This window comes from Kogia breviceps, chromosome 1 (assembly GCF_026419965.1).
Source record: "Kogia breviceps isolate mKogBre1 chromosome 1, mKogBre1 haplotype 1, whole genome shotgun sequence".
Classification (NCBI taxonomy): Eukaryota; Metazoa; Chordata; class Mammalia; order Artiodactyla; family Physeteridae; genus Kogia; species Kogia breviceps.
In genome coordinates, this window is record NC_081310.1 from 23332828 (window position 1) to 23345219 (window position 12392).

Here is a 12392-nt window from a genome sequence, read left to right on the forward strand (position 1 = left end):
TTTTTTCCAAATTTATTTATTTATTTTTATTTTGGGCCACATTGGGTCTTCATTGATGTGCATGGGCTTTCTTTATTTGCGGTGAGCAGTGGATACTCTTCATTGTGGTGAGGAGGCTTCTCATCGTGGTGGCCTGTCTTGTTGCAGAGCACGGGCTCTAGGCGCACGGGCTTCAGTAGTTGTGGCTCACAGGCTCTAGGGCTCAGGCTCAGTAGTTGTGGCGCACGGGCTTAGTTGCTCCGCGGCAGGTGGGATCTTCCCGGACCAGGGATCGAACCCGTGTCCCCTGCATTGGCAGGTGGATTCTTAACCACTGTGCCACCAAGGAAGTCCCGCCAATCTTTTTTAAAAGTGTTACTATTACTCTACCTTCGGAAGCAGAAGGAAAGAGAAAAACATATCATTTCACCCACCGAGAAAGTGGACATTGGAAAACTGAAAGCAAATATAAAACTCCTTTATCAAAGTGCCCAGTTTGGTCACTGATCACTTTTTCCGTCATTCATTCATTCTTTCATTCGTTCAATGGTCATTTGTGGAGTGACTTCTAAGTGCTGGGGATACAAGACAAAAAAATAGGGGAAGGATACATTGGGAGATAGGGATTGACATATATGCCCTACTATATATATAACAATAACTAATAAAGACCTACTGTATAGCACAGGGAACTCTACTCAATACTCAGTAATGACATACATGGGAAAAGTATCTAAAAAAGAATGGATATATGTATATGTATAACTGATTCACTTTGCTGTACAGCAGAAAGTAACACAACATTGTAAATCAACTATACTCCAATTAAACGAAAAAAAAAAGACAGAAAAATATACAACCCCTGCCGCCACAGAGCATTCAGTCCGGCGGTGGGGGAGGGGAAGTTCCACAGACCTTCATCAGATGACCACATATGGATGTTAAGTTACCACTGGGCTAAGTGCTGGGAAGGAGGGGCTGTAAGTGGCCCTGTGAACGTGGGTGATGGCCTGGGCTGGGTGTGGGGCTAACTTCATCATCAGCCCCGGCTCTGGGCTGTCCCCATCATCACCGCATTGGCTGTGGGCTGTGACACACCTCCTCCCAGGCTCTCCCTCTCCAGTGCATCCAGCAGCCCCTCTCACTGCTGGCTTCCCCCAGCCTGTCTCTGTATTCAGTAGCTCCATGACACACAGTGGCTCCCTATTACCACCAATTGTCTCAACATTAAACAACTCTATCTGTCTAGCGTGCCCAGTCCTGGGGAATCTCACCTCTTTAGGTCTTTCCTAGTCCACACAGTACCTTTGGTGCAAGTTTTAAGAAGGCGTCTCTTCCAACCCCTACCAGGGCAACTACTACTTGGAGAGCGGAGCTCAGGTTGCATTTCAGTCCCTACTCTGTTTTCTAGTTTTAGCTCCACATGTAGACCACATACCTCTTGAAGAGGAATTGTATTCTTTTGTGTTTTAATTCCCATGGTGCCCAACTCAGCACTGGACACGTGGTGCCAGGCCTTCTCGGGGACAGACAGGCTGCCAGATTGAGTCTTAAATTATAGAAACTTTCCGGCTAACCAGTCTTCTATGATCTTGGAAAGTGTCCTTATGTCCTGAAGACCTCCATTTCTTTCTCTCTCTTTTGTAAAAAATATTTATTTATTTATTTATTTTGGCTGCACCAGGTCTTAGTTGTGGCACGTGGGACCTTCATTGTGGCACGCATGTGGCATCTAGTTCCCCAACCCGGGATCCAACCCAGGCCCCCTGCATTGGGAGCACAGAGTCTTACCTAAATGGACCACCAGGGAAGTCCCCCGATTTCCATTTCTTCATCTGCAAAGTGGGAGGATGCACTGGGCACTTCAGGCGTGCAGCGAGCTGGGAAGAGAGAGAAAATCAGAGTTGAGGGGAGACAGAATGAAGACGGGGTGCGGGGGGAGGAGGAGCAGGAGGAGGTGACAGGTTCCTTCTCCCTTGATCTTCTCGAGTTCACCACAGGAGCTGAGAAGTAGTTGCGGCCGCCTGCCCTGGGGAGAGCGTGTCTCTCAAGGGCGCCTTTGCAAGAGGCGCCCCCTTCCTGGGCCCCAGCCACCTGTGGTTGACGGGAGCTCGCACATGAAGTTGAACCCAACCAAACACCCACATGAAGACCGCAGGAGGAACTGGATTTTCCAGGGAAGTCCTGATTTTGAATCTTTTGTCTCACTGTCTAAACATGATCTATTGGACCACGTGCTCCAGTTTGGGGCCCAGAAACCTGATCAGCTGTGGACTGGGGGTCCCTAGACGGAAGATGGAAGTGGAGGCCTTGCACGTCTGTACTCAGCACAGGTGCTTCAAGCTGCCCTGAGCTGCAGCCACTTTTCCTGCTGGCCCTCTATTTCCTTAGTGCAGCCTTGGTGCCATGAGCCTGGGCCTTCCCTCACACCGTCCCAGGACCTACCTGGCCATCAGGCCAATGGCGGGTTCACTGGGTCCTCCGGGAGACCAGGGCCCTCCTGTCTGACTCATTAGGGACTCTAGCAGTGGGACTTCCAAGTCTTGGCCAGCCGCTGAGAGGCGAGGGGAATGTTCGGGGGTGATGGACATTCAGGGCATATCAGGACAGAGGCGAAAAGCAGGTGGCAGCCAGGAGAGGCTCCTCTTCCCTCTGATGCTGCATGGCTGGACAGAAACAGGAAGCAGGGGCGTGTGATGGGTTTGGAGATGCCAGAACTGAGTTTGGTCCTTGCTCTGCCACCCACTAATACTGAATCTTCCTCCGGGTCCATTTCCTCATCTATAAAAAGGGCCAGTCCTTGACCAGGCTATGGTGCTGAGCAGCTGCCCGGCTGTGGCTTTTCATTAAGCAGCTCCCGGCAATTCCTTGAGCATGGGTGGCCCTGCTCTGCACATGTGACCCCACCACTGATTGGACCTGGGAACCTTCAAGGCGGCCCTGTGGGAGCTGCTGAGGCCCTCAGGGGGCCCTGCAGAAAGACTCTGCCTGCTGCACCGGAGGGTAGCTGCAGAGAGAGACACACGGAGGGGACGCCAGGGGCTGAATGTCAGCGGGGAAAAGACAGTGAGGAAACCCATGAGTCAGCAGAAGCCTTGAGGCAGAAAGAAGGTGCTTGAAGAGAAATGGAGAGAGTAGGGGCAACAGAAGCAGCTGCAGACACTACAGAGACGCGGATAAATTGAATCACTGTCGGGCAGACACTCAGGTGGGACCCAGCACGTGCACGCCTGCTTCTGAGGGCACACCTGATCCAGAACAATCTCCCTGTTCTCCTTGAGGTTCCATTGTCTTGACACCCAGAGACCCTGTGTTTCTTTACTTCCACTATGTCTTTACAGTAGCCCTCCCTGGCCTGGGGCAAATAACATTTGTCTATATCGCCTGCAATGTGAAAACAAAGATTTACCTTGCAGGATTCTTATGAAAATCAATCAGAATCCTAGATTGAAAATGGCCTCCAAGTGGCCCACGTGCACAGCAGGTAATCAGAAAGGGAGTTGTTATTGCCAAGAAACCAAACACAGTGCTTGACTGCAGAGCCTGAAGAATTCAGGAGGCCACAGAGAAGCCAGGGTGTTAAGAGTCCTGAGCAGACTTCAGTGAGACAGTCTGCGTGGACCCAACCTCATTCTCTTGGTCTGGCCCGTAGAGACCTCACAGCTATATGAACGGCGTTTTGGAAACAAAACACAGGACTTATGCTTGAACAAGGCACACTTGTGCTAGTTTCCCATATGAGAGGTAGTCTGAGAGTCATTGGATATATGCTGAAATATTGGATTTCTCAACAATTTTGATGTTATATGAGGATATCTGCAGAGAACATCTGAAAGGAAATCGGGGCTGTCCTGACAATCCCAGAACACGTGGGATAGACCAAAGCTGTCTGGATGGTCCCTGACCTTGGTCTCACTGGAGAAGGTGGATGAGACAGGAAGAAGCATCACCTGAGCCTCGGGGGTGGGGGGGGGCGGACTATGGTGGCAGTTTGACAAGTGATTCCATTGGCAGCCCAACTGTCTTGACGCTGGGCTGATTTCCCATGTCTTTACTCCCGGTGTATTTTCAGGATGACCCTCTCTCTCCTGTCCCAGAATTTGTCACTATCCCTTCCAACCTGAAAGAGTCAACAGTTGGGCTTGATGGTTCAGCTCAACTTTACGGAGGAGGAAACAGGGTCTGGGAGGTTAAGTGACCCGCCCAAGTTCACATCAGTGGTAAATGCAGGAGACAGGATTCGAACTCAGATCTGCTTGATTCCTCCCCACCAAGCCCAGGTATTTCTGCTGAAAAAAGCACACCCGAAAATGTCACAGCACACAGGGTAGAGATGAGTTCCAGACATGACCTTGTTCTCACAGCACATAGACTCACTTTGAACCTGAAGGTGGAAAGTGGACAAATGCCAAATTGGTTTGGGAAGGGGTGGGGAGAGGAAATGGGGGAGTGTCGAGTTGAAAATGTTCTCTGCTGCCTCATTAGGAGAAAGGAAAGGGGTGCTCTTCTTATTTTTCTTGACAAAAGCAACACAGGAAGAAAACAGTTCATTAAAACACTGCATACTTAAGCAGGGAAGCAGAAACACTTGTTTCAGTTCTTGAGAAGAAATTTTTGCAAAGAAGAAAAGGGGTTAGTCAATAGTTTTTGTTTTTTTTTTTTTCTAAAGAAACCTTGAGTGGGTTCAAGTGAGTGAGGGCATGTTTGGAGGACTTTGTTTTGCTTGAGATCATCTAATTACACGTGATACACTGTCAGCCTCTCAGGGCTGAGGGCTTGTCTGCTCACACATGGATCCCACTGCCTGGGACAGGGCTTGGCACACAGTAGGTGCACAAAAAATGCTCATTTAACAAAAGTGCCACCTGATGACCCACCAGGCTCCACCAGCTTGCAGGGCCATTGAGGTCACAAATAGACAAACCCAGTGTCTGCTGGTCCAACAGCCCCTCTCAGAGGTTACCAGTTCTGAAAAGGACTTGGCTCAGAATGATCTTAAAAATAGGCCTCGGAGGTGGCCAGTGAGGAAGGACATGAACACTGGGGGTCTTTAAAGGGTTTTAATACCACTTCCTGCCTTCTGTACCCCAGATGCCTCCATTCTTGCCCACCTCGCCTAGGTGGGACTTCCAACCTATGGGATCCGACTTGGTGGTTAGATGTCAAAGGTGAGAGGCAGACCCGTTCTCACTCATCTTTCAAAATTGAGTTTCGCTGCCTCCTCCTCCAGGAAGCCCTCCTTGATGCTCTCTTTCCTCTTCTCACTCTGGATTAAATCTCTCCCTTGTGTGTCCCCAGATCTCCCTGTGCAGCAGTGCATCTCCATCCTGGTATTCATCATCCCCGATGACGACAATCACTTCTCTCTACAGTGTCAGGTCCTCAGGGATAAGAGGTAAGTCTTCTTTAACTTTATATCTCCAGTACTTAGCCCAGGGCCTGGCATGTAGTAGGTGCTCAATAAATGTTGTTATATGAATAAAAGGAAGGGAGGAAGAAGGGAAGGAAGAGAGGAAAGGAGATGGGACACTCTGGGAACTACATTTTCTTTCTGAAATTCGTCTCGTAATTATTTGCCCATCTGTCCACAGATGGCAATTAAAGTCAGAACTCTATTTTCTGTAAATGGTTGTGCTCCTCTGCTCTCAGCTGTGTCTTTGGCACCAATGGCAGAAGGAGACTGGGGTGGATTTAGAGGGATTTGGGAGCGCAGTGCCTGAGAAAGGATTGCGTGTCCTAACACGTTTCTGAATTAAATGTGTGTCTCTGAACCACATACAAGAGGCACACGCAGCCACATTCTTTCTACCTGGAACTTAGTTACTCAGCAATTTCACCTTTCAGACCACAGCCAACCGCTAGGAAGCAAGCTGGGTGTGGGAGGGCAGAGAGCTTGCCCTCCTGTTCGCTGTTGCGGCCATGGTGCTCCGAAAAGGCCAGGCAGCTGGTAGGTGTTCAAGAGCTATTTGGTGAGTGATTGAATATGTGAGAAAAGGACTTGAGGCAGCTTAAATGCCACAAAATTTCTATTTTAAATATCCTGAACTTCACTCGCGGGGAGCCTCTTAGGCCCTCACTCAAGTCATGTTGACACTTAATTTACAAATAGTTCTATCAGACTTCATCATCTTGTTCTCTATCTACTGCAGACTAAAAACTGGAAGAAAAGAAAGGTGTTTTTACTCTACCTATGTAAATATATATATTTTTTATCATCGAGAAAGAATTAAGAAAAGTAGACTTCAAAAAACATAGTAGACTAGCGGCCAATTGTCACAACTGTTTTTTCGAAATAGTTCATGAGGCTATTCCAATATATCACAGACCGTTACCGATATTCAGTGATAACAGAGTCATGAAAAGTAGGTAAAATCAATTTCAACTTACTCTCCTGGGAAGACAGGAAAGTGAATTAAACATTTTAAGAAGAACTCTATGCATGATAAATAAAATTGGGAAAAGTGAGGTACATAAAGAAGTAATCTTAAAGCATTTCCGTTAGCTGAGGCACTGTGGAACCTGAGTATTTTCGATTCGCAAGTTTGTTGTTGTCAATGGTCTCTGTCCTTTGGCTTCTCCCCATGAGTGTGGATGGTCACAGCTTGCCTCCTGCCCATGGGTGCGTATGGGGGATACCCTATGGAGGCCCCCAGTTGGAGCCCACATTCCGAACCACTCCTTAAATGTACTCATTGCTGGTTTTCTCCAAGGGCCAGTAAGAACAGGGCTTCTTTAGGACATGTGGAACACCATGCTGATTCTTTTCCCTTTGAAGGTAGATAAGGACTGGGTCTGATGGCCTGTGGGCCCCCTTGGACTTTAGAATCAATTAGTCCAGCAAGCAGCTGGGCCCCATGAAATCACCTTAAGGAATCAGCCCCCAGCATCTTTCTCCAAGAGGGGCTCTGAAGCCCCCCCCCCCCCGCAACCCCGATATCCCAGCCTGGGACTGTTCCCGATCACCTCCCCAAACTGGGGGCCTGAGACACCCAAAGGCCTCAGGCTTCTGGTCACCGAGGAGATGTAGGACCCATGAAGAGGCAGGAAGAGCTGGCGAGGCTGCGCAGAGAACTCCTGAAACTTACAAACTGCTTCCACCAATCGTTTCTAAGCCCCCTCCCCCTCTCACTCCTACTTCCACTATAAATATCCCACCTCAAAAGGCTGATGGGGAGATACATCTGAGCAATACCTCCTGTCTCCTTGCTTGGCTGCCCTGCAATAAAGCTTCCTTCTTTCTGCAAAAGACTGTTGCCTCCGTATTTGGTCTTTAACCCACTTGCTCCGTTAATTACTAAGCATCTATCACATTCCAAGCACTGTGCTGGTCACTTTTTTTGTACCTTATCCCATTTATCCTTTCAAAACGAACCCAGGTAGATGTTGATTTCCCTCATCTAGAGAGGAAGGGTCAAGCTGGCGTGGGGTTTTGGAACTGGGTCTGTCCCTCTGCTGACAGCAGTGGAGCTGTCTGGCCACTCTCCCTTTTCACCTGTGTCAGGGCTGTAGCATCTGTCAGGCCCACGTTCTTACCTGGGACCTCAAGAGGGAACCCAGCTGCTCACCTTCTCAGTGATCCAAAAGACAGGCCCTTGGCCGTGGGGAGGGACACCAGGGTGAGCACTGAGTAACCGGCCCATGGCCGTCAAAGGTGAGGACCTTGGGCTTCACCCTTCCAGCCGGCACTTCCTGCTGAAAGGAGCTGCTGCTGGCTACCTGCTCCGTCTGGGGAGCCGAGTCCCACGCCAGGACATCCCTCAGAAGTGGTAAGGGCCTCCGGGGCCTGGACTGGATTCTCATTCTCATCCTTGACTGAGTACGTATGAGTTCAGCCAGATCAGGCCTTGACCACTCAACACAGCCACTGTTGGAGTACTCCAGGAAGATATATTTTACAGCAAAATCTTGCTTCCTTCTGTTTTATGTATGACATTTTCCCAAAAGAAAAAAAAAAAAGTTGGAATAACTAGTATCATTATTCTTTTCGTTCTTTTATTTTCCACCACAGAACCATCTGTCATCAGAAAACAGTTTACTTTATACCTCTCAGGCCGATTTCCACATCCAGAGGAGACTGGACAGGGGACAGAGGTGACCTCTGGACGGCCTGCGGCAAGAGGCTGGGAAGTAGGGGAGGGGAGTGAATCTTCAGCCCCAAGGCTGCTCAGGAGAGCTGAGCCGAGCGTCTGCAGAGGCAGACCAGGGAGTCTGTCCACTGTGTCGGATGGTACATGGGATGGTGAGACGTTATGAGACAGGCATCTTCTCCCTGTGTCACTTCTCACTCCACTCTATTGGGTGAAAACACTGTTAAAGTTCTGCCATTGTTGGTGCAAACATCGCCTGTGACATGGAGCTGGGGGGAGCACATGTAGTGGGAGCTAGCACAGAATACTTTGTTTCATCCTAAAGTCTATGGGGTCCAGTCTGTGAACCGAGAGAGAAGAGGGCCTGAGATGATAACAGTTTGTTATCAGATTTTGACCTTCTTGCTCCATCGGAGAAGGACCAGGTGAGAGACTCTAGGCTGAGGCCGCTGCTACAGACCCGAAGGTAAGGAGGGATGGGAAAATCCATCAATGTCCGAACACCCTGTTTATGTCAAGTCAGGTATCCTGCCATTGCAAGGGAGGTATTATATCTCTGGGTTTCTGGGTTGATGCTGAGCTGAGGAATCCGAATTTGATCCTTCATTTGAGCTTAGATGAACTTTACCACAAATTTTTTGAGGCCACCCAGATTGAGTAAATTTCAATCCTGGCAACCAGAAACGTATCCTCACGCTGACCCCTCCGCTGGAAGTTCTGGGCTCTTATCCGGCAGGGGTCACGCTAATCAGAATTTTATTTTGTAACTGGTGAGGAGCCAACTGCGGGTTTTAGCAGCAGAGTCACACGGTCGGATCTGTGTTTTTAGAAAGGTCACTCTGGGTGCAAGTGGGGGGTTGATTTTCAGGGGCAACTGGCTTAGGGACACTAGTGAAGAGCTGCTATGGTCTGAAAGTTTGTGTCCCCCTAAAATCCGTAGGTTGAAACCCACACTCAATGCCATAATATTGGAAGGCGGGGCCTTTGGAGGTGACACCGCCATGAGGGCAAAGCTTTCATGAGTGCGATTAATGCCCTTATACAAGAAGCCCCAGAGAGCTCCCTCACCCTTTCCACCATGTGAGGGCACAGCAAGAAGACAGCCATCTATGAATCAGGAAGTGGGCTCTCACTAGACACCAAATGCGCTGGCACTTTTTTTTTTTTTTTTTTTTTTTTTTGCGGTACGCGGGCCTCTCACTGTTGTGGCCTCTCCCGTTGCGGAGCACAGGCTCCGGACGCACAGGCTCAGCGGCCATGGCTCACGGGCCCAGTCGCTCCGCGGCATGCGGGATCTTCCCGGACCGGGGCACGAACCCGTGACCCCTGCATCGGCAGGCGGACTCTCAACCACTGTGCCACCAGGGAAGCCCTGCGCTGGCACTTTGATCTTGGACGTCCAGCTCCAGAACTGTGAGAAATAAATTTCTCTTGCTTATATCATATGCCACTCAGTCTATGGAATTCTATTATAGCAGCCCAAACTGACGAAGACAGGAGCCCATTGGAGTAACACAGATGGGAGGTGATGACAAAGGCCTGAAATTCTGCAGCAGCACGAGGGATGACGGGTTTAGGCACGACGGTGGGCCTGGGTACTGTTACAAGGTTATCAAGACAGAGAACCCAGGAATATCTAATCCTGCTCCAGCCCAACCACCTGCCCACCTACACAGCTCCCAGGGAAGCATCCAGGGAACCGAGGCTGAGCAAGACAGAGGAAATACTGCTTTTGTTAAGTTGCCATATTAATTCCCCTTTCTTTGTGTTTCCTTCCAAGCTTAGAAGGATCAGTTATCCTTGTATCAGTTAGCACAATACTCTGGTCTCTTGCCACTGCTTCCCTGATTCCTCCCAGGGGAGAAAGCACACACTGCAGTCTGCTGGTCCATGCTTCAGGTTTTATGGGAGCTGACATCTGCCAGTCTCCCATTCTGGAAGCTGCCCTGGTCCAGAACTGACTGTGGGGAAGAAATCCTACTTGCTTCCAGGATAAGCCACATTCTCCAATATCAGCTTTATCTATAACAAAGATGACAATTTGACATCCATATGCCTTGTTCCTCCTTTCTTATCTCTAAATTAGGCCAGAAGTTGGATGAGGAAAACAAGCTTGTCATTTATTGTAGCCCCTAAGACTCCAAGTTTAATATAAGCTGGTGTTTGGGGTCCAAATCCCAACCTCTATTAAACGGGGCTGAACCATGTGCAATATTTTTTTGGCCTAGGCTAGAGATCAGTGCTCTTTAGCTCCCCTAAATCCTAGTTACTAAACTAAAAGGGTAACCTTTAATGTGAGGAAAAGCCTCAGGGCAGCCTCAGGAGGCAGAGCGGTAGAACACGTTTGCCTCGCTAAGGATCAGGAATATCTTCCAGATGGCGCCCACAGGAATCGTGGCCCAATTCATGTCTGGGAAACCAACCCATCAGACCAACATACTTGCCCTTTAGGAAGAAGTGAATGGAGGGAGAATGGCTTGGGGAGGAGCCAAGTGTGACTTGAGGCCCACAGAGGGGAGAGGAAAGGTGAGAGAGACCTGTTGAAGAGGTAGAACCAGCTAGGTACAGTGGGTGAGATCAGCGCCCAAGTGCTCCCTGGCTAGAGAGGGAGGGGCCGTTCAGGAGGCGGGGAACGCAGCAGTTTGGAGGGAGGAGAGATCTGTCATGGCTGGGCAAAAGGGAAAGCACCTCTGCAAAGTTCTAGAAGCGGGTATTGCTCATGCCTTACAGGACACCCCTTCATTCCAGAGGCCAGGGGGATCGCTGACGCTCACAGAAGAGAAGAGATCGATAAAGCTGGGTTAATGGGAGCAATAAAAAGCTGGGAGTTTGATTGATTGACAGGTCTTTAGTGAACATCACAGTACGTGGGACACTGTGCTCGGGCCTGAAGACACACTCAGTGATGAACGAAACGGGTCTTGCTCTGCCCTTGGGGCTTTACCAGGGTTTCTCCAGGTTTGTCTTCTTTTTTGGGTCCTTCGAGGGTTGGGGAGTAGGAGGAACTAGTACTCCCTTTCAGGGGGTGCTGTCAGTGCTCGAGGTTTGCGTATGTTGACTTTCTATTGTCATGAGCCTTAGGGAATTGAGCAGGAAAACCACATCCAGTAACAAGAAACAGCTCAATTGGCCAGAAATGGAAAGTCTAAGTGGTATCCTTTCTGTCCTCCTTTTGCATGATTAAGAAGCTATATATTGGGCTTCCCTGGTGGCGCAGTGGTTGAGAGTCCGCCTGCCGATGCAGGGGACGCGGGTTCGTGCCCCGGTCCGGGAAGAGCCCACATGCCAGCGGAGCGGCTGGGCCCGTGAGCCGTGGCCTCTGAGCCTGAGCGTCCGGAGCCTGTGCTCCGCAACGGGAGAGGCCACAACAGTGAGAGGCCCGAGTACAGCAAAAAAAAAAAAAAAAAAAAAAAGAAGCTATATATTAATACACATGTATGTACATCTCCATAGGGGTGTGGATAAATGAGGTGGGTCCGAGGCCCAGGTCCTGAGTGTGAAATAAATGTCAACTTGTCCATTTCCTCTCCCCCACTTGTGCTCCCAATGAGCACCAGAGAAGTCAGACCCAGGTGACAACACAAATGGAATCTTGTTTGGGAATGCACCTTGTTTAGAGAGGAAAGCACCCAGCCACCACTACCACTAAAAGCTGAGTGGCCGAGGCAAGACTCCTCCCCTCCCGCGGCCTGTTTCCACCTCTGGAGTAGATGGAGTTGGTCTGGCTCAGTGGTTCCCACCCTGGGCTGTGCATCAGCAACCTCTGGGAGCATTATAAAGTCCAGAGTCAGGACTCCAGGTCTGGAGACTCTGATTCACTATGTCTGGGGTGAGACCTGGAAGTCAATATATTATTAATAAGCAGCCTTTCTCCTCTAGTGATTCTGGTGCAGCATGGAATACAGACAAACCTGAGTAAAAATAGACCACCCAAGCCGTACGGATTACGCGGCTCGTCAAAAGGGAGGCTGAGGACACAGCTGTGGCTTTAGCGAGGGTATCAGGATGGTCGTGGGGCCTTCAGCCTTGAAAGCCCGGTGGACAGTCAGCGCTGAGCGAGAACAAAAGTGAGACAACAGGAAGCACCGGCTTCCTCCTTCTGGTGTCTGAGGAAGTCAGTCAGACCCGCCCACAGGGGATGCTCCTGGTACCTGTGCCCCGTGAGCCCCTGACAGATCGGTTGCACGTTTCTGGGTGACGGGGTCTCTAGTTTGGGATTGCTCTTGTTGGGAGCATTGGAACTCAGCTCGGGGTCATAAAGATTTAGGACAGCAGTCACTCCAAAGGGCCTGTAAGGAAGATCTCTCTTGCTGCCGGCTGACCACC

General features: G+C 49.8%; 1 long non-coding RNA gene across 1 annotated transcript in view; it reads right to left on the minus strand.

Moving 5' to 3' along the window:
• Nucleotides 1-296: 296 nt before the first annotated feature.
• The window catches only part of LOC131759715 (uncharacterized), a 58863-nt gene continuing 46767 nt past the window's right edge, over nt 297-12392 (minus strand). Inside the window, exons 2-3 of the long non-coding RNA XR_010838126.1 lie at nt 1771-1859; nt 297-369 (exon numbers count right to left, since the gene is read on the minus strand). This is a non-coding gene — a long non-coding RNA (uncharacterized lncRNA). The remainder of the gene's footprint in view (nt 370-1770; nt 1860-12392) is intronic.